Here is a 27,310-nt window from a genome sequence, read left to right on the forward strand (position 1 = left end):
CATCCATTTCTTCCAGGTTATTTAATTTGCTGGCATAGAGTTGCTCATAATATGTTCTTATAATTGTTTGTATTTCTTTGGTGTTGGTTGTGATCTCTCCTCTTTCATTCATGATTTTGTTGATGTGGGTCATTTCTCTTCTCTTTTTGATAAGTCTGGCCAGGGGTTTATCAATCTTGTTAATTCTTTCAAAGAACCAGCTCCTAGTTTTGTTGATCTGTTCTACTGTTCTTTTAGTTTCTATTTCATTGATTTCTGCTCTGATCTTGATTATTTCTCTTCTCCTGCTGGGTTTAGGCTTTATTTGCTGTTCTTTCTCCAGCTCCTTTAGGTGTAGGGTTAGGCTGTATACTTGAGACCTTTCTTGCTTCTTGAGAAAGGCTTGTATTGCTATATACTTTCCTCTTAGGACTGCCTTTGCTGCATCCCAAAGATTTTGAATAGTTGTGTTTTCATTTTCATTGGTTTCCATGTATTTTTTTAATTCTTCTTTAATTTCCTGGTTGACCCATTCGTTCTTCAGTAGCATGCTCTTTAGCCTCCATGTATTTGAGTTCTTTCTGACTTTCCTCTTGTGATTGAGCTCTAGTTTCAAAGCATTGTGGTCTGAAAATAGGCAGGGAATGATTCCAATCTTTTGGTACCGGTTGAGACCTGATTTATGACCTAGGATGTGATCTATTCTGGAGAATGTTCCATGGGCACTAGAGAAGAATGTGTATTCCGTTGCTTTGGGGTGGAATGTTCTGAATATGTCTGTAAAGTCCATTTGGTCCAGTGTGTCATTTAAAGTCTTTATTTCCTTGTTGATCTTTTGCTTAGATGATCTGTCCATTTCAGTGAGGGGGGAGTTAAAGTCCCCCACTATTATTGTATTGTTGTCAATGTGTTTCTTTGCTTTTGTTATTAATTGGCTTATATAATTGGCTGCTCCCACGTTAGGGGCATAGATATTTACAATTGTTAGATCTTCTTGTTGGATAGATCCTTTAAGTATGATATAGTGTCCTTTCTCATCTCTTATTACAGTCTTTGGTTTAAAATCTAATTTGTCTGATATAAGGATTGCCACCCCAGCTTTCTTTTGGTGTCCATTAGCATGGTAAATGGTTTTCCACCCCCTCACTTTCAATCTGGGGCTGTCTTTGGGTCGAAAATGAGTCTCTTGCAGACAGCATATCGATGGGTCTTGTTTTTTAATCCAGTCTGATAGCCTGTGTCTTTTGATTGGGGCATTGAGCCCATTTACATTCAGGGTAACTATTGAAAGATAGGAATTTAGTGCCATTGTATTGCCTGTAAGGTGACTGTTACCGTATATTGTCTGTGTTCCTTTCTGGTCTATGTTGCTTTTGGGGTCTCTCTTTGCTTAGAGGACTCCTTTCAAGATTTCCTGTAGGGCTGGTTTTGTGTTTGCAAATTCCTTTAGTTTTTGTTTGTCCTGGAAGCTTTTTATCTCTCCTTCAATTTTCAATGACAGCCTAGCTGGATATAGTATTCTTGGCTGCATATTTTTCTCGTTTAGTGCTCTGAATATATCCTGCCAGTCCTTTCTGGCCTGCCAGGTCTCTGTGGATAGGTCTGTTGCCAATCTAATGTTTCTACCCTTGTAGGTTACATATCTCTTCTCCCGAGCTGCTTTCAGGATTTTCTCTTTGTCTATGAGACTCGTAAGTTTTACTATTAGATGTCGGGGTGTTGACCTATTTTTATTGATTTTGAGAGGGGTTCTCTGTGCTTCCTGGATTTTCATGCCTGTTTCCTTCCCCAAATGAGGGAAGTTCTCTGCTATAATTTGCTCCATTATACCTTCTGCCCCTCTCTCTCTTTCTTCTTCTTCTGGGATCCCAATGATTCTAATGTTGTTTCGTCTTATGGTATCGCTTATCTCTCGAATTCTGCCCTCGTGATCCAGTAGTTGTTTATCTCTCTTTTTCTCAGCTTCTTTATTTTCCATCATTTCATCTTCTATATTACTGATTCTCTCTTCTGCCTCATTTATTCTAGCAGTTAGCGCCCCCATTTTTGATTGCACCTCATTAATAGCCTTTTTGATTTCTACTTGGTTGGATTTTAGTTCTTTTACTTCTCCAGAAAGGGTTTCTCTAATAACTTCCATATTTTTTTCAAGCCCAGCTAGTATCTTTAAAGTGATGATTCTGAACTCTAGATCTGACATTGTACTAATGTCCGTATTGAGTAGGTCGCTGGCAGTCGGTACTACCTCTTGTTCTTTTTGTTGAGGTGATTTTTTCCGTCTTGTCATTTTGTGCAGAGGAGAATAGATTAATGAGAGAACAAAATGCTAGCAGAGTAACAACGTCCCCAGAAAATATACTCTAAACAAATCAGAAAAAACCTGAAGCAGTGGGAAAAGAAAGGGAAAGAGAGAAAAAAGAAAAAGAAAAAAAAGAAAAAGATAAAGATAAAAACAAAAACAAACAAAACAAAACAACAACAAAAAAACCAGAATGTGATCAAATATGATCAGTGCCACACACTAGATTTGGGGTGTATTTTGGTCTTTTAGAAGAAAGTGCCTCCCAAAATTTTAAAGAAAGAAAAACTTATATATGTACAAAAATAAGGGTTGATATGATGAAGGGATGGAATATGACTGTAAAGATGGAAATTATAAAAAATTTTATAAAAGGAATTGATAAGAAGTTGTTTAAAAAAAGAAAGAAGAGGATTTAAAAAAAGAAAAAAAAAGGGAGAGGATGTGATCAGGCAGGGGAACAGAAAACACCATATACTAGAGATTTAGGGTATATTTTGATCTGTTAGAAGAAACTATCTCAAAATTTTAAAGAGAGAACAACTTATATATATAAGCCAAAAATATGGGTAACTACTATGAAGGGATAGAATATGACTCTAAAAATGAAAAATAAAAATGTTTTTTTTTTTTAAAAAAAAGGGATTGATAAGATGTTGGTTGAAAAAGGGAAAAAGAAAAATTCAAAAAGAATAAAAAAAGAAAAAAAGACAGTTAAAAAAAAATTAACTTTGAAAGACTACAGAATCATGGTAAAAAAGCCATGAATTCTATGTGCAGTAGTCCCCTAGAGCTGGAGTTCTGCCGTTCTCATTGATGGGTAAACTTAGTCTTGGCTGGCTGTTCTCGCTGATCTTCTGGGGAGGGGCCTGTTGCCGTGGTTTCCAAATGTCTTTGCCGGAGGCAGAATTGCCCCGCCCTTGCCCCCTCCCAGCTAAGTAATCTGCTGGGGTTTGCTCTCCGGGGCTTTTGTTCCCTGCGAGCTTTCCGTACAGCTTTGGAGGCGGAGAGTGAAAATGGCGGCCTCCCAATCTCCGCCCCGGAGGAGCCGAGAACTCGGGGCCCCGCTTCTCAGTGAGCCCCCAGAGAAAAGCCGTCAGTCACTCCCGTCTCCCCGGTCTCCAGCCGCACTCCGTGCTCACCCGGCCTGTGACCGCGCGTTTCTATCTCTGGCACCCGACCCCGGGTGGAGTCTCCAAACCCAGCAGATCCCTGCGGCGCACTCACGCGCGGCTCCTCCCGGGGGAGGAAGGTGAGTCTCCCCGGATCTGCCGCTTGTTGGGTCCCTGCTGGAGGAGCAGTGGCCTGACTGTGCCGCGGATCACAGTTTATGGCAACCCCGAGCTGAGAGCCCGCGCCTGGGCTCCGCCTCTGCAGCCAGCTTCCCTGCTCCAATACCTAGGAGCTCTGCCACACTCAGGCACCCCCAGTCTTTCTGTGACCCGTGGGTCCTGAGACCACACTGTCCCGGAGGGTTCCACCCCCCGCTTAGCCACCAGAGTGACGTCCCTCAGCGGAGCAGACTTTTAAAAGTTCCGATTTTGTGCTCCGCGGCTCTATCACTTGCCAGAAGCGGCCGCCGGAGGCCCCTCCCCCGCCGTCTATCCTCCCGAATATCGCCTCGGATTCACTTCTCCGCACGTCCTACCTTCCAGAAAGTGGTCGCTTTTCTGATGAGAGAGTTGTTGCTCTTCTTTTCTTCGACCTCCTGTTGAGTTTGTAGGTGTTCAGAATGGTTTGATCCCTATCCAGCTGAATTCCTGAGACCAGACGAAATCCAGGTCTCCTACTCCTCCGCCATCTTGCTCCGCCCCCCTCTTTTTCAGAAGTTCTTGTTCTTGAACTAGAAAGTCTCCAGCTTTTTGCATTCATGAGAATCCTGCTCTTCCTGACCTGCAGCGCTGTGTAGGGTTGGCGGGGGGGAGGGGGGGCGGAAATGGAAGGAAGCTCAGTGGCTTGCTATTCGGGGCCATCTGTGCTTAATCCAAAATCATACACCAGCCTTATTCTTTGTTGTTTGACACCCCCTTGCTTTAAAGTATAATCAACATTTACTTTGCTTTTCTACCTTAGAATTACCGGGAAATTTGAAACTGTTATTTTCATTGATTTCAGATGAATATTTAAAATAATTTCCTCAGTGGACTTCTGTGCACATGAGGGAGAGGAAGGAGCGATTTTTTGTGTGTTGACCACTGTTGGCATGACAGCAGATCCAGAATTATGACCAGGGACTGTTGGTGCCCACTGAGAGCTGAAGCCATCCGGGAAGGCTAGAGAGGGACTCTCAGAATGGCTAGGAACTGTGATCGATGTGAACGAGAGCAAGATGGAGCCCCCAAAGCATTTCACATGAGACCTGTTAGGATCGCCCATGAGCCTTTCTCCTGTTTGAACAGAGTAGACCCTCAGCGAAACTCTTCCATTCCCTAACCCCCTCCCTTCCATTCTTTTCTTAGCAATCCGAACCTGACTACATCCTCCTGTTCCCTAGACGCTGGAGTCTGGGTGTGTGTCTCTGTCTTTCCCGATAGCCTCTATCTCTGCTTTGCGTGGCAGTTCCGGGTGTTGGTAGGTAGAGCGTATGCCCTCATTTCTGTGAATCATGATGAGGGTAAAGCCGTTATTACCCTGAGTCCCTCCAATCACCTCCCCCCACCCCCCAGAATCCGCTGAGTTCCCGAAACTGCTCCCTTCTGCTCCGTCTTCATTATTGTCTAGGTTGAGACTTGCTTTGAAGTAGAACCCAACCACCAGGAATGTATCTTTTATAAAGTATATTCCTTTTAGTTTTGAATTAAGTCGCTCATGTATTAGTAAACCTTTTGATTCTGAAGAATGACTGGCCTCCCAGACCATAGTAATCATTAATCCAGTAAACTGGATGTTGTTTGATTTACAAACAACTCCCCCACTCCAGAGAGTGTTTAGTAACTTCTAAACTAAAGGCTCATCCATCTCTTGCTTAGGTTTGGGACAGAAAGACACTTCTGTGGCTTTTTTGGGTTTGCACCCAGTGGGGCCGAGGGCCTCAGGCGCGTAATCAGGGTTTACGTTCATTCATTCATCCAACAAACATTTTTGAGCATCTACCACGTGCCACGCCCTGGCTCTCCCCACCTTGGCCTGAACCCACGAGCAGTGCTCAGGGACAGCAGTGAGAAGTTGAGTTGGTTAGAAGGACGCAAGTCACAGTGGAGCATGGGGCGGAGACCACCTGGCTGGACAGCTGTCTTCTCTTACCTCCCAGCTGCCCATAAAGCCGCGAGCTCTGGAACGCACACCTTACACTTCCAGGGGTGGGGTGGTGGGGGGGGAGGGAGGGTTTCTTAAAGTGCTGTTTACAAACCTGGAGTTTACAAACCTGAAGTTCTGCCTTCTAGGGTCAAAACTGAAATCTCTGCTTTGGGTGGAACCAATCGGGTAAACCTTTTCAGTCTTGTAGCTAGAAGGTACATACCTGCTGTTCCAGGAATCCCTAAGGGAAAGTCATGTGAATGCAAATGTTTCTGAGATGTTACACATGGATCTCTTGTTTGTGTGCTTTTTTTTTTAGTGTTTTTATTCCTTTTCCCTTTGGGGGGAAGGGCGAGTGGGGTCAGTGGTGGTGTTGGTTCACTGGGCATGTCACAGGGAAAGTCAGAGAACTTGACCATGTTGGTTTCCTTCAGGGTAGGGGTAGTCGTGACACATGAGCCCGCAGGGACTGTGCGCAATCCGGGTGTTTTGCTTACTGATTGAAAGGCCAACTTCGGGAAACACTGAATTAGCTCTGCAGAGAGTATTATGATGGTAAAGGGATCTGGTTTCGCTGGCTGGGAGTGGGAGATAGGGAGTGCAAAACATGTCAGTCAGGGAGGCCAACTGAGTAAAACAAAGAAGCCCTCCTCCCTGGCAGCAGGCCAGAGGCTGAGGGGAGACCTGGACAGAAGGGAGTCTCCTGCGACACCAGGAGTAGAGATAAACTGCTCCCCAGTGTCTGCCTAATGCTCACAATCCCCTTTTGTTATTCTCAAGCCTTGTCTTGAGAAGGGAGATGAAGGAGCCATAGCACAAGACTATAGTACCCAAGAGAGCGACTGCTACAGAGACAAGAGGCCCAGGGACCGCTGGAGGGAGTCCGTCAGAAGCAAGCAGACCAGCGGCGGTTCCAGGTCCATGTCCTCCGGAAAACCCTGGGAGGGAACTGGGTCTCCTGCAGTCACGCAGGAGGGGAGCTTGGTCAAAAATATGAGATTTTATTTTATTATTTTTTTATGGAAATGTATGCATTTTTAATTAAAAAAATTTTTTAGTTCAAGTATAATTAACATACAGCGTTACGGTCATTTCAGGTGTACAATATAATGATGCAGCAATTCTCTACATGACTCTGTGCTCGTTATGATAAGTGTGCTCTTAACCCCCATCAACTATTTCACCCATCCCCCCCCCCCTCCCCTCTGTCAACCCCCAGTTTGTTCTCTGTATTTAAGAGTCTGGCTTTTGTTTGTCTTTTTTCCTTCTTCTTTGTTTGTTTCTTAAATTCCACATATGAATGAAATCCTGTGGTATTTATCTTTCTCTGTCTGACTTATTTCACTTAGCCTTATACCTTCTAGATCCATCCACGTTGTTGCAAATGGCAGGATTTCATCCTTTTTTATGGATAATTAGTATTCCTCACCTATGGGTGGACACTTCGGCTGCTTCCATAATTTGGCTATTGTAAATAATGCTGCAATAAACATAAGGGTGCATGTATTCCCTTTTTTTTTTGAGAGAGAGAAAGAGTGCAATTGTGGGGGAAGGGGCAGAGGGAGAGAGAGAATTTTAAGCAGGCTCCATATAGTGCAGGGCTCCATCTCACGACATTGAGATCATGACCTGATCCCAAATCAAGAGTCAGACGCAGGTTGCCTGGGTGGCTCAGTTAAGCATCTGCCTTTGGCTCAGGTCACCATCCCAGGGTCCTGAGATTGAGCCCTGGATAGGGAAGCCTGCTTCTCCCTCTCCTTCTGCCCCTCCCCCCACTCATGCTCTCTCAATCTGCACTCTCTCCCTCTCAAATTAAAAAAAAAAAAAAGAGTCGGACACTGAACTGACTGAGCCACCCAGGTGCCCCACATGTATCCCTTTGAATTAGTGTTTTTGGGTTTTGGGGGGGGTAAATACCCAGTAGTTGAATTACTGGATGATATGGCAATTTTATTTCTAATTTTTTAATGAAGTTTTAAAATTTTAATTCCAGTATAGACAACATCCAGTGTTATTTTAGTTTTGGGTATACAATATAGTGAGTCAACAGTTCTATACATGACTCAGAGCTCACAATGATAAGGGCACCCCTTCATCACCATCCCCTATTTCACCCATCCTCCACCCACCTCCCCTCTGGTAACCACTGGTTTGTTCTCTACAGTTAAGAGTCTCTTGGTTTGCCTCTCTCTCTGTCTCTCTCCTTTGCTCATTTGTTTTGTTTCTTAAATTCCACGTATGAGTGAAATCCTATGGTATTTGTCTTTCTCTGACGGACTTATTTCACTTACTATAATACTCTCTAGCTCCATCCCTGTCATCGCAAATGGTAAGATTTCATTCTTTTTTATGGCTTATTTTTTTATTTTTTGAGGAAACTCCATCCTCTTTTCCACAGCGGCCGCACCAGCTCGCATTCCCACCAACAGGGCACAAGGGCTCCAAAAAAGCAAGATCTTAGAGGGAAGGCTGCTTTCTGAATCTGTGGGACTTGAATGCTCATGCCACACATGTGGTCCGGCCCAACGTGAGGGCAGTGGGAGCAGAACACTCTGCCTTCTGACGATCATAGACCATTCTGACCTGCACACTGTTCCTACCGAAACTTCTTTTGTCACTTGAGCAAAATGATAAATGGCCATACAAACTCGGGGAAAGCTCTGTAAGCCATGTAAGGTTCTGTTCTCTCGAACTGTCTCCTCCCAGCGTGGTTGAAGCCACCCGTCAGTTAGGCAGAGCCTGTGATTAGAAGACAACTGTTCGTGGACCTCACGGCTGCTTCTTGGCACAGAGGAAGCGGTTTGGGTTTGGTTTTGTTTTGCTGGATTATGGTGGGTATTTTTTTTTTAATATTTTGCTGACTCAAATTATTCAGTTTGCTAGGTTAAATATAAAAGATTAATTTTTATGTTTGCTTTCAGACGTATTGCTTAAAGTTCACCCCCAAAGTTAAGGCATATCTGAGTCTGTAGCCACGTGGGGGATGCTTTGGGAATGAATACATTCGGGTACTTGCGCTTCTGCTTCAAAAGAAAGGTTTTCGAGAAAATCAGCGGAGGCCACAACAGGCTTCGTTCACCTTTGCCCGAACCCACGAGCAGGGGCCAGGGTGGCAGTGAGGAGTTCTGAGTTAAAAAGACAAGGCTACTGCGGCCCCCATGTCATAGCAGCAGAACCCTCTCTCCAGGCACGATGTCATCGAGCTGCCTGTGTCTGCACGGGATAAACCTGGAGCAGCTCTGGGTGAGGCGAGGCCCGGGGGGCAGCAGGGGGCTGGGGGTGGAGGGCGGCGTCTACTGGACGGGAAGCCTCTCAGAGGAGCTCTGCCAACTGTTGATAAGAATGCAATACTACCGACTAACAACAATAGTAATAGTGACATTCACGGAGCGTGCACCCCGCTCTAGGCGCTGTTTTAAATGCTTTAGGACCTCCCTTGACCCCATGCTCCATGTGTTTCTTACCTTCACCGCAGACTCTGTGGCCCCTGAAACAGCTGCTCCCGCTCGACACGCTTGATCCAGGGCTTTAAGTAGGTAAATGTTTATAGCAGTAATATCTCCACTTGGTGAAATAAGAACTTTGAGATCAAGAGCTGCTTTATTTTATTTTTTTAAGAGCTGCTTGATAATGAACCCCTAGTTAGGGGAAGAGAGTATTTAAGGCTCAAAGATGCATAATGATGACAATGTGCAGGGCCAAAGACCGCATCATCCGCGGGGCCCACCAAGCAAAGGCAGAGTCTGCACATAATCCTGACAGCGGCCCGCGGCTGGTAGGTGAGTAGGAGTAGAGATTCGGGGGGAGGATGAATTTTTGAAGCTGATCTGTACCACCTTTGGGATGGAAGTGCTCTGCAGGATCTCACACTGAGCTGTGTTTATCCACATGCAGTAACGACTCATAGAACCAAAGCAATAAGGTGTGTCCTCTTTACGGGAGGTGGAGAAAAGCTCAGTCTGGGGAGGGACGAGGGAGTCACAGGGCATCAGAATCTCTTTGGTAGGAATCAGCCTTTCAGGATTGATGTGGCAGAGAGCATCAACTCAACTACTACTCTGCAAGGCTGGGCTCAGGAGGGATGGGGTGGGGGAGGCTCACTCAGTCTTGTCCGTCAAGAACATATACCCACACTCCAAGCATGAGGACCCTGGCAGTTACATAATATTAAGAAAAGTGTAGAAAGGGGCGCCTGGGTGGCTCAGTCATTAAGCGTCTGCCTTCGGCTCAGGTCATGATCCCAGGGTCCTGGGATCGAGCCCCGCATCGGACTCCCTGCTCATCGGGAAGCCTGCTTCTCCCTCTCTCACTCCCCCTGCTTGTGTTCCCTCTCTCGCTCTGTCTCTCTCTGTCAAATAAATAAATAAATAAAATCTTTTTTTTTTTTAAAAAAAGAAAAGTGTAGAAAGATGCATATGTATCGTGATCTGTCATCCTCCAAATATGGGGAAATAATCTGGGAGAAACTTCTTGAAGTCTTTTTCTCTAGATATTCCCAGAGCTGCAAGTAGACCTGTCTTAGGGCTCTCTTAGTTGCAAAGGATGGAAAACTCAACAAAATAGCATAAGCAAAGTGAGGAATTTGCTGGTTTAAGTGACTGTCAAATCCTGGAGTAAATGAGGACAGCTGGATTTAGGGCTTCATGACATTGGCTTTAAAGTAACGTGATGGGCCGTTTCTCCAGAACCATGTGATTATTGTGGATTAGGAAGTGAAGGACTCAGATAGCCAGAAAGAGCAAATAATCGCAGTAGATCCTTGCTTGTTTTCTTCCGGTGGGACCCAGAACATGCTCTGATGCCCAAAAGCTGATCGGTCGGTCCAGACTCATGGCTGGTCTTCCTTAGAGAAGCTTCATATGTAGTGAGACACATGGGTAGACACTTAGGTTACTCCATTAAAAATGTGTGTTTGGGGTTTACAGTTTTTGCGGCTTCAGTTCAATGCTGCATTGTAGAGAATCTACTGTTGCAGATCAGGCTCCCTGGGATGCAGACTCTGAGGCAGAGGTTTGCCCACTACGGGAAGATGAGGCAGCAGGACCAGACAGAGAGTCCAGCCGTGATGCAGCCACAGCAAAGGCCTGAGCCAGCCTCTGGGGAGCTGGGGAGCTGGGGAGCTGCAACGGCCTTGCAGGGTTGTCCTTTAATATAGGGCCTCTCTATTTATTCGCTGGTGGTTGCAGGCTGTGAAGGACGAGGGGAGAGGGTCTCAGTTGGGAGCTGCCAACCGTCAACAGTCCTAGCAGTGGGAAAGTGGGAAATTCATCCTTCAGACTTGAAGACCGTGGCAAGTGGACAGGACACCACAGATGTAGGCCACCCACTGCAGTTTCTACCACACTTAACATTTTCTGGGCGCCCTGATGGTTTCTGGGGAGTGAACGATAAAAAGGCCCCACGAGAAGTTCAGCGAGTGGAGAATTGCCTGCCCCCCGCATTTGCTATCAATGCAATTCTGCTGGCAAATAGGAAAACGACTTCTGTTTTGGGGATGTTTGGATTTTACTCAACAGCGGTGTCAGAGTCGCAGATGAGATCTCCTCTAAAGCCAAGGAACTAGGCTCTAAGAAAATGTAACTTCGAAAAAATATAACTTTCCGTCTGTTTAGATTCCCAGTTCTGCTGTTGGCACGCATCGGTACTCAGTCATTTAGGGTTTAAACCGAGCCATTTCCCAGTATTTTCTTTCTTTTGCCCACGGATGATACCTAAGTGACACGGAAGAGGGTGGAGTCCGGTCTATTTCCTCTCCCCCATTGCTTGCACCTGCTGCCGGTGAACTCTTCCAGCCGCGGTGCGACTGTCGCCGGCACCTTGCGGAGCAACCTGTGGGTCCTTCATTTCCCATAGGTGCAGTTCACACCACTGTCCACAGGGAGGCACCCTCCTCAAGACTCTGAAACTCCTTCCAGCCATCACTTCGCTCCAGCTGTTCTCTTGGCTTATTTGCCGCCGCCGCGGGCCAGAGAAGACTTGGGTCTGTCATCACACCCTTCCTGGCGTGCAGCCATCCATACTCTGCTGCTTCCTTACCTTTGTGGCAGGGGAACATCTAGAGTGTTGTCAAGTGACAAAAGTCTCTGCTGGGAATCATGCATGAGTTCTTCTATTCTCAGTTCCCCTATTCTGGGGAGGGGGAGGGGAGCGCAGAACCTAGCATATTTGTCACCCAGAATAGGTCATATTTTAAGCCCTTCATCCTCTATATGGCAAAATAATTTTCAGTAATAATCATGAAATAAGCAAATAATATTCATAGCCAGAATAGACAGGGAAAAAATTTTTTAATTGAATTTCGAATATATAACCAAGCAAGTTAAACAATTGACTAAAATAAAACAACTAATACAAAGTACCACTAATACAATGCACCTCCTTATACCTTTGCTCAATAGTTTTTATTCTACCTTGTATTTTGAACTTGATCCTTTGGTTACTGCCTGATATGATATTTTATGTAAATAACTGTCCAGTAAGTAAATTGAAATAAAACCCACACACAACAAAATAGAAACATCAGCAAAAGATACAATAGAAGCAACCTCTATTGTACCACTTAAATAACATTTTGTTTTCTTAATTTGTTCTTTAGTTTTAAAAGAGGTAAGCACTTAAAAAATGTGAGTTCCAAGTGGAAAATATTCTTCAAATTCAGTAAAATATTTTATTACATGAAATGAAATGTTCACCTGCCAAACAAAAATGTGACATCTCACAGTTGGCATTGTTTTACTGGTGTAAATTTTAAACACAGATAAGACTCCAGGTGGTCACAGAAAATTACATAATTGAAGTAATTCAAGTTCAAGTTCGTTATCTTTCCAATCACTACGCTTTCATCATTTATTTGAACCCACTATGGAAAGGCAGGAACACATCGCACCACAGGGATTGAAGATATGCTAGTGCCCAAAGTGAGCTGGTATGATTCTGAATCCTCAAGAACTTCTTCTTGAAAGGAATGAGTGTGCCTGAGTCCACAGATATCTGGAATCAACTGTAGAGCGGGCAGTGCTCCAAATCAACATCCATGTGGATACAGTATCTGTTAAGTGGTAAGTAACAAAACTGTGCTAACTTTAAGCCTACATATATATTATTAAAACTTAGCAGTAATCACATCAATTGTTTAGAACTTGGACCGACAAAGTATTTTTTGGGTGGGTAGGAAGAGTTTATCACTTATATTATTTAAAATTGTTGATGCATGGTGATAATAAAACAGAGATTGACTTAGTAAGTTTTATTGATTGTTTTCAAATTCTCTCCATGAATGCACCTCCTTATACCCTCGACTTCCTGCTAAGCGAGAGAGTTCGTTCTATTTTGGATGGTGGGACATGTACTCTGACCAGAATTCTTGATGAGCTCCTACTCTCCTGTTGCTTCCTCTCAGACAGTCCTCCCCCAGCTCAGAAGGTCTTTAGCTAGTCTTTGGGTTGAAGGGATGGTATGGAGGACAGGACTAGCTAAATAAGTTGTTTCCCTAACTCTTTCTTATACTTGGACAAAGATTTCTGAACCCAAAGTAAATAATTTGCTGGTTTATCTTAACACGTTCCCTCCCATGACATGATAACTCATGTCTAGTTTAATGACCCATTTCTAGCTGCTTGACCTGAAAAGAAAGGCCTTAGGTAGGATGATCATAAAAGCAAAACTGAGGCACTTTTAGTAGTAAAAGTGGATGCTGAATAATTATGCCAAAATAACAGGTGTGAGCTGGACAAACCAGGATGCACGATCACTCTAGTGCATGCGTGAAGATGTCAACGGAAGAGTGGTGTGTGTGTGTATGTGTGTGTGTGTGTGTGTAGAAAAAATAAAACATGAGTTGTTAGTTAAAAATATCTTGTTTTGCATAAAAATATAACATATAACACTGCTAAATACTCCAGGCCTTTTAAATACATTTTTGGTGACATAGTTCTAGCATTCCATGTATTATTATTTTTTATTTTTAAAAAGATTTATTTATTTTAGAGAGAGAGTACAGGGGGGAGGGACAGAGGGAGAGGGAGATAGAATCTCAAGCAGACTCCCTGCTGAGCGTGGAGCCCGATGCAGGGCTCAATCCCACCCCTGAGATCATGACCTAAGCTAAAATCAAGAGTTGGTTGTTCAACTGACTACACTACCCAGACACCCCTTAAAGTCTTTATCTAGTAAGTTCATCCTTTGGGCTTCCTTAGGGATGGTTTTTGTTGGTTTATATTATTCCTTTGAATGGGTCATACTTTCCTGTTTCTTTGTGTTTCTTGTTCTTTTTTTGCTGCAAACTTAACATTTGAATCTTAACATAGTTAACACCGGAAGTCAGATTTTCTGCCTTTTCCGGGGCCAGTGCTTAAAAAAACCCAAAAAACTGTTACAGGGTGTTTCTGTGATAGAGATCAGCTCAAGATGAAATCTTAAGGTCTTTTGGTTCTTTTCTGAGCCTGAACTTTACCTGAGCATGAGTGGTGATGTCTAGATTTCCCTGTATATGTGATTGCTTTTCTTAGAATAAGATTTAAAACAATTTTTTAAAGTAATCTCTACAGCCAACATGGGGCTTGAACTTACAACCCCAAGATCAAGAGTCGCACACTCTACTGACTGAGCCAGCTGGGAACCCCTATGTGGTTGCTTCCAATTGTCCTAGTTCTTAAATGTATAGCTCCCAAAGGGGAAAGGGGGGGGGGGGGGGGGGGAGAAAAAAGGAATAACAGGTGCTCTCTCTCTATATCTCTTGGGAGCTGCTTCAGCCCGTGGGGTCTGTGGTGATGGCAGCCTGCCTCTATGTATGCACCTCTGTGATCAGACGTAGCAATTGAACACAGATCCTTGATATCTGAAGGACAAGGTCCTTTTTGCCCACCCTGGCTCCCCATAGCCTGTTCTAGGAATGTGGGCATGGCTACCTACCGGGGTGGGTGTTCCGGATGGTAGCCAATGCTGCGCTAGTGGCTGAAATTGACTAAAATGAAAGACAATTTATCAGCCAAGACTTCATTTGGAAGCTATAAGCTTTGAATAGACTCTCTATATTTTTTATAGATATTATTTATTTATTTGAGAGAGAGAGAGAATGAGTGGTGGGGAGGGGCAGAGGGAGGGAGAGAGAGAAAGAAGCAGACTCCCCGCTGAGCAGGAAGCGGGATGTGGGGCTACATCCCTGGACCAGGAGATCATGACCTGAGCCAGTACTTTTGTTGTCCAGATGAAAAGATGGATTCCAGGTGCTTTCTACTCTCCCATCTTCCATGATTTCACTTCCTACGTAATTCTTTTTCAGTCTTTGTACCACTGACAAATGCCCATGAAGAACTCTGGGACACTCTCCTCTGGAAACCTCAGAATCCGTGGACTGGCCACCACCCTTCAAGGTGAACAACTATAGGTTCTGCCTGTTCCTTCTCACGATAGGACCTCAAACATTTCATTAGGAGGAGGGATGTGGCTGGATAAGCCAATAATATTAGGGATGATTTCTTTGCAATTTCCTTTGTGTCTTCCCCACATTCTTACGGTTTATCCTATCTGCTTTTTTTGTTTTGTTTTGTCTCTTGGAGGGCATTTTGCAGATGAAAGATAGAAGAAGCTTGTTAAGACCAGTTGACTTTGCTTTCAAAACTTAAGTACCCAAGTAAAACTAGAGGTTCTCTGGAAGAGATAATGAGAGAGAGGAAAGAAGTTGAGTGTCTGGGGAGGGTGGAAAGTGGGACAGGGTCTGCAGGTTGTGGGGGGCAAGGATTCAGTCCTGAGGTCTGGTAGCACCCCAGGGAAGCAGCAGGCCCATAACAGAGCAGCTGCTTAGGTAGAGGGGGCAGCCAGACCGGAAGCCCCCATTTCCAGTGCCTCATGTGGTGGTGAATGTCAATGTTGTAGCAACCAAGTGTGTCCAAGGCCAGTAGTAACCTGGTGGTCTTTTTGAACAGATAACTAATAATCCCTGACTTTTTCACACCCTATCACTGTAGTACCACACCTGTCCATGGGATATAGAATAGTTCTGGTAGGGATGGGTCATAAAAACAATCCACAAAACTAACTGACCTGTGATTTACTGCCAACTTGGAGGAAATGGGGACTTAAAATTATGTTGCCCTATAGAAAATAAAACTACAAGACTACACGTCTACTTGTGCATTGAGCTATATACCATTCAAATCTCTGTTTAGGCCTGTATTTTTATTGCATCTTCATCTGGGGAGTGTTTACCCCACTGCTTGGTAGTTACTATGTGATCCACAAATGGCTGCCGAATTAGTGAAGACTCATTTCAAAGTTCTCGATAATGACACCAAATTGTGTTTTTAGCAGCCTTCCAGCAGGAACTATTTTATAATTCTGCTATTGATTCATGAATTTCTATTTAACTGCACTCTCACCAGCCTTGACAATGAGCACACTTTAATTTTTGGTCTTTTGAAGATAAAAGTTGATACTCCATTTTAGTTTGTGTGTCTTTAATTTCCAGCGGGTTTATATGGTTTTCCACAAATGTATTAGCCATGTGGGCTTTTTGCTTTTGAAAATTTAATGTTCCGCCTTTTACCCATTTTCTATTGAACTACTTATAGTCTTTTGGGGGGGTAGATATTAAAGGTGTATTTTGAAAATTGTTTATTTTGTCATCTGCTCTTTTATTTTTGACATGATATTTTGAAATTTTACATACTGCTTGTTTAAACTTTGAATACAGAAAATTACAAAGAAGAAAGTAACAATCAAAAGTCCATGAATAAAAGTTAATTGTCTTGGGCTCCTGGGTGGCTCAGATGGTTAAGCGTCTGCCTTCGGCTCAGGTCATGATCCCAGAGTCCTGGGATCAAGTCCCAATAGGGCTCCCTGCTCAGCCGGGAGCCTGCTTCTCCCTCTCCCTCTGCCTCTCTCCCTGCTCATGCTCTCTCTCTCTGTATCTCTGTGTCTCAAATGAATAAATAAAATCTTAAAAAAGAAAGTTAATTGTCTTTTTATCATTTTGGTGAATATTTTTCTGGTTTTCTCTGATAAGTTGTTAAGCTTTTGTCCAAAAGAGACTTTAAATGTGTATTATTCGAACTGACCTCTCTTTAAATTTCTGGCACTTGTTTTACTATTCAGAGCACTTTTTATTCCAGGGGCACCTGGGTGGCTCAATCGTTAAGCGTCTGCCTTCCGCTCAGGTCATGATCTCAGGGTCCTGGGATCGAGCCCCGCATGGGGCTCCCTGCTCCACGGGAAGCTTGCTTCTCCCTCTCCCACTTCCCCTGCTTGTGTTCCCTCTCTCGCTGTGTCTCTCTCTGTCAAATAAATAAAATCTTAAAAAAAAAAAGAACATTTTTTATTCCAAGATTTTGTAGCCAAGTTTTTTTTTTAAAGATTTATTTATTTATTTGAGAGAGAGAGAGAGCAGGGGGCAGGGGCAGAGGGAGAAAGATAGAGTCCCAAGAAGACCCGGAGCTAAGCAGGTAGCCCGACGCTGTGTCCATCTCGTGACTCTGAGATCATGACCTGAGCCGAAGGCAGATGCTTAACCAACTGAGCCACCCTCAAATTCTTCTAAAAGTATGTGGTTTTTCATTATAATTACTATTAATTGGGAGAAGAATTGTTATTTTTAGTCCTATTCAACCTTCCCATCCAGAAGCTCACTAGTTATCTACAATTATACAAATATTCTAAGTCTTTTTAAAATACTATGGTTTTCTTCACCTTTCTTATTGTGATTAATTATAGGTATTTTATACTTAGTAATTTAGTACCATAAATGTAAAAAAATCATTTTTTCCATTTTTATTTATTTATATTACAAATTTTTCCAGTATTTGGGAGTTATCTGATTTCTCCTTTATTTTTCTCTTGAATCAGCTCCTAGAATTCTTTAAAACTATGTCACTTTAATGGAAATATCTTTCTGCTTTGCTTTTCTTGGGCCTCTTTCCTGGTAAAAATCCAATGAGACCAACAAACAGGTACAAAAATGAGAGGACATCAAATCAGCATATATGTCCTGCATTCTTTAGAACAAGCTGATTCTTGACCCACCAGGTTCGATAAAAACCATGACCCCTGCCCCAAGGGTTTGAGTAAATTTTGCGAAGAAAAAGACCAGGCCCCCAGGGCAGGATCTGCGAAGGCAGCTTCCATAGTTTCATCTCTCACCTTTGGACGCCAAGGGATCTGGATGCCAAAGGGATTTGGAAGAGGCAGGGGCAGTATACAAAAGTTTAAAAATCCTTTCCAATTCTTGATCATTTAAAAATGTCTTAAAAAAAAAAAAGCCTACATTTACCACTCTTTACCCTCTTTTCTCAACAGTTGCATTCCCAGCGGAAACCAGCCAGTCTGGATCTCACGGGCAGCCCAACAGGACTCTTCCCCTGAGATGCACGGTCATCTGTGGGAGGGGCTCCTGTCCTCTCCCTGATTCTGCTCAGATTCTTCAGTGACCAGGGCAGTCCTCAGACCTCGTGGTGTTTGATTTTATATGTCAACCTGGCTAGGCTGTGGTGTTCAGATGTTTGATCAAACACCAATCTAGATGTTTCTGTGAAGGTAGTTTTTAGATATTATTAATAAATAAATCAGTAGATTTTGGGTAAAGCACATTACCCTCCATAACGTGTGTGTGGGGGGTGGAGGTGGGGTGGGGAGCTCGTCCAGTCCGTTGAAGGCCTTAAAGGAAAGAGACAGGCCCCCCCAGAGGAAGAAGGAACTCGGCTTCCAGATTGCCTTCAGCCTGAGAAACTCGTCTCTTCCTTCAAATCCTCCCTGGATCTCCACGCTGCTGCCCGTTCACAGATTTCAAATGTGCCAGCCTCCACAATCTCGTGAGCCAATTCCTTAAAATAAATGTCTCTTTGTATATGTACATATCCTACTGGTTCTGTTTCCCTGGAAAATCAGAATCAGATTAATACAGGCCCACAGGAATCAGCAGTCCCAGAGAGCTGACTGCACTCCCCGAGCTGGAGGCTCCTAGGATCGGAGGGATGAGAGCCTGGTGTTTGGATCTGTGAGTGTTCGTGAAGTACCTTCAAGGTGTGTTTGTCACCCTAAGGCACCCAATTTTGGCCTCTTCACCACTAAACTTATGGTGCAGGCTGGGAAGAGGTAGTCTGTGTGACCTAGGGAGCTGCGGGGGAGTCTGAGGTCAGTGTGAGGATGGATGAGGCTATAACCTAACCAAAGGCATTGGCCACATGGAATAGTCTGGGTCTGAGACTGGGGGCAGTGGGCTCAACTCATTGTGTTTTGTCTTCTTCATCACAGATCTAGAGCACACAGCTCTCCTAATGGGCAGCCAGAGGGTTTACTCACTCCTTTTCCACATCCTGGATGGAGTTGAGCAGAGGCTGAATCCTGGTTCCAGCAAGGAGTTGAACAACAAGACCAGCGAGGATGGGGAAGGCTCCATACACAATCCAGGGCAGGTAGGGAGAATACACTGTTAGAATCATCAAGAGGGGAGTCAGGGCTGCTCCAATATTAGCAGCAATTCCCAGGATTCCTGTGGCTGTTGTTCTTGGGGTACAAACGATAATACAAAATATATAGTGAATATCCACACATATAATTTGTGGTTTATTATTTTGCTCTGGTTATGGGAGATGGCACATCAGCGTGTTTAGACACATGGGAGGCTGATGACATCCTCTTGCTTTGAAAATCTCTCTTATTTGCTAACGATTTTTTTCTTTTAATTGCGCATTAAGACACAATTTGATCATTAAGAAAATACTGTTAACCATGACATCTACCCTTTGTGTGATCCAGAAGATCACATGAGATGTTACATTAAATGATTTAATCCAGTGCCTGGCAAAAACTCAGCTTTCAATAAAATTTAGGCATAATTTTTGTTATTATCATTACTATTATAATTGATGCTTTTGACAACCAACTCGTCTTGGTTCTCTTCTCCCCAGTAAGTGTCAATTCACTGGGAAATGTCTGTTTTGATCCTGAAAGAGCATCATGAGATTTGTACCTGATTATGGTGGGCATGAGTTCACTTCCATGAGTGGAAACAGTGGTGACAGTGGCAGGAGAAACTCCTCCTACCCAAAGCTTCCGAAACCCCTCGTAGAGTCTGCATTTCTGGAGAGAATAAGACCAGTGAGACCCAAAACATCTGGGCTGAAAATCAGAATCCATCAAATGACAAGCAAAAAGGGCCTTTTTTGGAGATGATTTTGTGCTTTTAAAATACACTGTAGAGAAAGTGCACAGAGGCAGAGCATGTGTGGTGGCTAACCTGCTGAGAAGTATGACTGACCTACATAATCTGCCTTGCGGTGAATAAAAGGCTCTGAGTTATTTCATCCACTCTTCCTGTGTATCTGAGATTTGCCAGAAAAGGAGGGAGGGGAAGCTGAGTCCAGCAGGAGCTGCTTTCATTTATTTTGTCCCGTGTCTCCTCTGTCCTTTGTGTACAATGTAGGACTGCCGTGTGAGCAGTGACTGAGGGTGAAAGACTCCTTCGTGTCTTCCAGAGTTTAAAACCTAGGAGCTTACACAATGTCGACATGGGACTAGTATTGCAGAAGAGAATAATAAAATAGCAACTCCTGGGAGCTTGGGTGGCTCAGTCGTTTGAACGTCTGACTCTCTTGATTTCGGCTCAGGTCACGATCTCAGGGTCTTGAGATCGAGTCCCACAACGGGCTCTGTGCTGGGCGTGGAGCCTGGCTAAGATTCTCTCTCTCACTCTCCTTCTGTCTCCCCCCCTGCTCCGGCCCCGCCGCTCTCTCTCACTCCCTAAAAAAATAAAAAAGAGTGTTACAACGTTGGAGTGGGCTCTGTTATAAGACAGCAAACTTGCACCATTGCTGACATTCCATATGAGATGTGGAGCCACCGATCTGGGATTCTATAAAATACACAACTGTGCTGGGAGTTAGGTGGAGCCTGGGGACCACCTTGGTTGCCCCATTCATTACATATAATCACTCCGTTTAGTAAAAGAGATCTAAGAGAGCCTCTTAATGACTTAATGCCTTGTTCCTACTGTTTACTCCTCTTCTTGAAGACAAGGAATTTTTATTTTCTTACTGTCAGGATGACATTCCTAAACCAGAGCTGCAGTTATGGCAACCTGATAGAACACATGTGAGTGGTTATGTACATACCAGAGAGTAAATGTTGGCTGAAGCTATAGTAATAAAAAAAGAGCCCAGACAGAGGAAGTGTTCTCATGTGGGATGCAATGACAAGGTCCAGATCCTCCATGCTTACTATATAAAGTGTTACCAGCCAAATACAAGTGATCAGTTGATGTCCTAGAGAACCTGCCAGCAAGAGGTGACACCAGTTTCTGGATACTTCCAGGATGTGATGCAGGCAATCACATATCTGAGCTGACATTTGCTCACCTCTGGTTCTCTTCCCAGCAACGTAATGGCAGAAACTGTGCTCACCCCCAGACCGGTTTCAGGAAATCCTTGGAACACCATCCTCCCTTTCCTTCTGGCTTCAGATCAGTGATCCATATAACCTCCTTTCTCACCTTGGGGCACCTATGTGATGGCTAGAATGGAGATTCCCAGCAGGAACATAAAAATCATCTGGCTCATATGATCCAGCAATCGCACTACTGGGTATTTACCCCAAAGATACAAAAGTAGGGATCCGAAGGGGTACGTGCACCCCGATGTTTATAGCAGCAATGTCCACAATAGCCAAACTGTGGAAAGAGCCAAGATGTCCATCGACAGACGAATGGCTAAAGAAGATGTGGTATATATATACAATGGAATATTATGCAGCCATCAAAAGGAATGAGATCTTGCCATTTGCAACAACATGGATGGAACTGGAGGGTATTATGTTGAGCGAAATAAGTCAAACAGAGAAAGACATGTATCATATGACCTCACTGATATGAGGAATTCTTAATCGCAGGAAATAAACTGAGGGTTGCTGGAGTGGGGGGTGGGGTGGGAGGGATGGGGTGACTGGGTGATAGACACTGGGGCGGGTATGTGCTCTGGTAAGCGCTGTGAATTGTGCAAGACTGTTGAATCTCAGATTTGTACCTCTGAAACAAATAATGCAATATATGTTAAGAAAAAAAAAAAAGAAGAAGAAGAAGAAGAAGATAGCAGGAGGGGAAGAATGAAGGGGGGGAAATCGGAGGGGTAGACGAACCATGAAAGATGATGGACTCTGAAAAACAAACTGAGGGTTCTAGAGGGGAGGGGGGTGGGAGGATGGGTTAGCCTGGTGATGGGTATTGAGGAGGGCACATTCTGCATGGAGCACTGGGTGTTATGCACAAACAATGAATCATGGAACACTACATCTAAAACTAATGATGTAATGTATGGGGATTAACATAAGAATAAAAAAATTAAAAAAAAAAATCATCCGGCTCACTCGGCCCAGGCGATTCATTGCCAAAAATCCAGTACAGTTGCCTGGAAGGTTGGCAAAGCCAAAGAGAATCTGGAACAGGAAAATAATGTTCCACCACATGCTAGAGGTGGAGAGTCAGGCCGTAAGCGAGTATGAGAGTTGTGAGTCTGTGGTGAACAAAAGAGGAAAGACAGATGTCATAAGGTTTAGATTCTCTGTCCTAAAAATGATTATTTGAGCTAGGAAGCCAGGGTTGGTGTTAAAATACAAAGGCATGGTCTGATTTGTAGAATATTCGTGTTGACTATATCTTATTTTCTGTATTTTGGAAACTCTGGCATTTTGGGCCTTGATCCTGGAGAGACTGCCTCCCCCAGGGGTAGCTAATTCATAGAGAGAGCAAATGACTCCCCTGTAAGTCCACCTTTGATACACAAACCACCAACCCAGAGCCCATGCTCCAACCATCTCCTTTATCAAGCTCACACATCATGCCAATATTCCCTCTCCCCTAAACCACCCCAGGGCCAGGTTCTGGACAACTAGGGGCCACTGTTATGGCCCAGAGCCCACCAGAATTATTCAAACCATCCAATCCTAACCTTACTTGGGGACCTACCCTCTCCTGTTCCCACCAAAACTGCAATAAAGGTGCTAGGCCATGCTTTCTCCTCTCTGCCTCCTGAATGACCCTGGTGCTCTCCACATGGCCCTGTCTGGCATGTCATGCCTTCTTTTTCTAGGGACCTGTGAGCATAAGCTTCCTTCATGATAATCATTTCCAAGTGTGCATGTCTTGCCATACCTGATTAAAACATAATCTCTGGGTACATTTTAAACACAGTTTCTTCACAAAGTAATGATTTAAAAGTTATCATAAAATAATGGTATGATCATGGAGGCTATAATTATTAAGTTTATTGGGGGGGTGGGGAGTTTTGTTGTGGAGGATACATAGTGGGACCTTCTAGAGTTTTAGAGTTTTTTCCTAAACTTTATCTGGGTGATGGTTATATATTCACATATGGAAATATTAATTGAGCCGCACTTTACTGTTTATAATTTTACCTCAGTTGAAATGAAAACAAATAAGTAAAGGAACTTGAAGCAAGTTCTGTCCATGATTGAAGATCTCAGTATCATCTCCAGTGATGAGCCTCATAGGGCCATATGATAAAACTCCTCACTGTACAATTTGTTTTGTGTTGGTCTTTTCATAACCTGTTTGCTACTTCCCAACAACAATTATCTTTGTGGCTTCCTCAGATTTTATTTCAAATCTGTCTCTAGAGCATGTTGTATCCTCTGAAATAAGAAACAGAAAAATATCTCCAATATTTTAACATTCCCCATGTACTGTGCGAAGCCTACCTCACAAAGGACAGGGCACAGATCCCTTTAGGCAGGTTGGGTATGTGGACCGAGTCACACACAGAAGGTTTTATCTGTCTTGCCTCCAGCTCCTCTTGCATCTCACAACCTTCAACAACAACAGCAAGAAATCGCTCAGTTTTCACAAAATGTAGGCATCGTGAGGTCCATAATGGAGGACAAGATAGATGGCTTATTTTTCTGTATACTGGAAAATACAGCCATTAAAGATGCATTGATAATGTAAAAGTGCTATGAAAGGTGAATTGGAGGGTTAGAGGGGACTGAGGGAAATTATGTAGTGACAATGACATTTTAATGCGAGACTCGGTTGGGCTGCAGGGCCTCAGAAGGGGTGTGTTGGCTAGAGATTTAGATTAGGATGGGGACTAAATGAAGAGTAACTAGGATTATAGTCCAATGCTTCATTATATCAGATGGGCATGACAGTTCTGGCAACCGAGCTTGGTCCTCAGTCGGCTGCTCTTAGTTAAAAAAAATAAATAAATAGTTTATTTCAGGAAGGAGGATAATTTCCTGAGAGTCCATATTTTGGTTCTTGGGTTTACCTCTTTCAGAGAAATCTTGGCATGCTGTGCTCCACAAATGAGATGGCTAGAATTAAATCTGAGAATGAGATCAGGGGAGAGCTTGGTGTCGTATGATTTATACCCAGATTTTATAACCTGGCCTTATACGACGGCTCTGCAACATGCTAGGTATATACCTTGAGGAAAGTAACAGGACATCTCTAAGCCTCAACTTCCTCATCACTAAAAATATGAATAAGAAGGGATGCAAGAATGGTTTCATATCCCCAAATCAATCAGCATGATACATCACTTTAACAAAGTGAAGGATAAAAACCATATGATCATCTCAGTAGATGCAGAAAAAGCATTTGACAAAATTCAACATTCATTCATGATAAAAACTCTCAGCAAACAAATCCACAGCTAACATCTGTTGCATTTCTGTATACTAATAATGAAGTAGCAGAAAGAGATATTTAAAAAACAATCCATTTACAATTGCACAAAAAGAATAAAATACCTTGGAACAAATTTTTTTTTAAAGATTTATTTATTTATTTATTTGAGAGAGAGAGAATGAGAGAGAGCACATGAGAGGTGGGAAGGTCAGAGGGAGAAGCAGACTCCCTGCCGAGCAGGGAGCCCGATGCGGGACTCGATCCAGGGACTCCAGGATCATGACCTGAACCGAAGGCAGTCGCCCAACCAACTGAGCCACCCAGGCGCCCTACCTTGGAACAAATTTAACAAAGGAAGTGAAAAACCTATACTCTGAAGTCTATAGGACACTGATGAAAGAAATTGAGGAAGACACAAATGGAAAGCTGTATCATGCTCATGGATTGGAAGAATTAATATTGTTAAAATGTCCATACTACCCAAAGCAATCTACAGATTCAATACAATCCCTGTAAAAATACCATTTTTCACAGAACTAGAACAAATAATCCTAAAATCTGTATGGAACCACAAAAGGCCTCAAATAGCCAAAGCAATCTTGAGAAAGAAGAACAAAACTGGAGATAACACAATCTCAGATTTTAAGATATATTACAAAGATGTAGTAATCAAAACAGTATAGCACAAAAATAGACACATAGATCAAAAGAACAGAATAGAGAGCTAGAAATAAACCCATGCTTGTCTGGTGAATTAATCTATGACAGATGAAGCAAGAATATACAGTGGGGAAAAGACAGTCTTTTGAATAAATGGTGTTGGGAAAATATATAAAGAACTCATACAACTTAACAAAAAAGCCCCCAAATAATCCAATTAAAAATGGACAGAAGACATGAACAGACGTTTCTCCAAAGAAGACATCCAGATGGCCAACAGACACATGACAAGATGCTCAACACCACTCATCACCAGGGAAATGCAAATCAAAATCACAGTGAGATATCAGCTCATACCATTCAGAATGGCTAGTATCAAAAAGATAAGAAATAACAAGTGTTGGTGAGGCTGTAGAGAAAACAGAACCCCATGCAATCTCGGTGGGAATGTAAATTGGTGTAACCACTGTGGGGGACCGTGTGTAGTTTCCTCAAAAAACTAAAAATAGAAATACTATATGATCCAGTAATTCCACTACTGGGTATTTATCCAAAGAAAGCAAAAACACTAATTTGAAAAAATATATGCACTCCTATGCTCATTGAAGCATTATTTACAACAGGCAAGATATGGAAGCAGCCCAAGTGTCCACTGATACATGAATGGATAAAGAAGATGTGGTATATATGAATAATGGAATATTACATATTTCCAGAGATAGAACAAAACCTGCCACAGGTAGACACTCACTACATATACCATAAATGAAAGTGTGTGGATGAATGAACAAATAGGAAACCTCCTTATGCTCTCTTCTACGCGGTCACTGATTCTTCCTTCTACTGGCTTTACTGTTCTGAAAAATGGCCGCCATAACATTAGTTGGAAAGGCATGGATTAGTTTTTATTACTTTTCCTTACACAGAGTGAGACCAATATATACTCTTTTTTTTTTTTAAGATTTTATTTATTTATTTGACAGAGAGATAGAGAGCACAAGTAGGCAGAGTGGCAGGCAGAGGGAGAGGGAGAAGCAGGCTTTCTGCTGAGCAGGGAGTCCGACGTGGGGCCGATCCCAGGACCCCAGGATCACGACCTGAGCCAAAAGCAGCCGCTTAAGCGACAGCCACCCAGGCGCCCGACCAATATATACTCTTTAGAATTGTTAATACTCAGTGCTTCCTGCCTCCATTGAGCAAAATATGTGTTCAATACTTTTAGCAACAGCGTATTCCCTTCTAATGTCTCCTAATGTCTAATGTTAACCCAAACAATGTTGATACCCTTTGAGAACCAGGAAAGTGAGCTCGGAAGACCTGTGATCTTACCTTCCATTCCCCTTATGGATACTAACTAATATAGATGTCAGGTTATGTCTTCCCCATATCCCTATCCAGCTCCCTTCCTCCTCATGCCATGGCATTCTTTCTTCCATTCCTGTGTGCAGCTTTCCTAAGTTTCTTTAAGGCCCCTCAGGTTGGTTGGTGATAATCAGCCACTGAACAGACTCTGTCACCCACCTGATCAAAGAAGACAGCGGTGCAGCCAATTCTCACGTGCCCATTTTTCACGTATTCTTTGTCTTGAGATGTGGAGGTGCTCAGAACATACCACCCCAAATATACTGCTCTGGCCTACTGATTATTTTGAGCTGAAGGCACGTGAGAAACAGCAGATGCAGGAAGAGCTCCAACCTCCGTCTTTCTACCTGAAAGTAGGTCATGAAATTTCCCATGACAAAGATGTCCTTTCTGTGCCAGGAAGAGAAGAGATTCTTATCGTAGAGACTGGGAGTTGATGCCAAAAAGGACCTGTACAAACTTAATGAAATAACTTGTAATAAAATAACTTTTCCCCTTAGTTTTCCCATATATTTTCTACTCACTGTCTCACAAATTACTGCCCCCAGGTGCAGCCCCTTTGTTTGTTTGTTTTTTTTTACTTTTTAAAAAAGATTTTATTTATTTGAGAGAGAGAGCGCCCGTATGCGTGTGTAGGAGGTAGTGGTGGGAGGGGCAAGGAGGAGAATGTCAAGAGTCAATGTCAAGAGAGTGTTCGCTGAGCACAGAGCTTGACACAGGGCTCGATCCCACGACCCCACGATCATAACCTGAGCTGAAATCGAGTCGGATGCTCAACCAACTGAGCCACCCAGGCACCCCACAAACTTACCATTTTGCATATGCACTTCTCGGGTGAATAGAAGAGTATGTGGCAGGTCAACAGTATTGCTAAAAACAACAAGACAAGTTAGGAAAAATACAAAAGGCAAGAGAACGATGGAAGCAACCAGAAACAGGGAGGCTGGGACTCTGGAGGGTAGAGATGGCAGGTAAGCTAAGGATTTGCAGCCACTTTGCCCCTGTGGGCATTTGCTGATTCTTGGGTTTGTGCAAGAAGTTGCTAAATCCAGGCTTCGCAACCAGGCGCCGAGAAACCAAGAGCCTGACCACCTCTGTGCACGAAGCTCACTTCCTCTCAAGTCGAAGGGGAAAAGAGTGAGCCT

At 43.4% G+C, this 27,310-nt stretch overlaps 1 pseudogene; it reads right to left on the reverse strand.

Annotated features, from left to right (window-relative positions):
• Positions 1 to 18,801: 18,801 nt before the first annotated feature.
• Positions 18,802 to 26,139, reverse strand: LOC110576180 (annotated as a pseudogene).
• Between the last annotated feature and the right edge of the window lie 1,171 nt (positions 26,140 to 27,310).

The sequence above is a fragment of the Neomonachus schauinslandi genome, chromosome 11 (genome assembly GCF_002201575.2).
Source record: "Neomonachus schauinslandi chromosome 11, ASM220157v2, whole genome shotgun sequence".
NCBI lineage: Eukaryota > Metazoa > Chordata > Mammalia > Carnivora > Phocidae > Neomonachus > Neomonachus schauinslandi.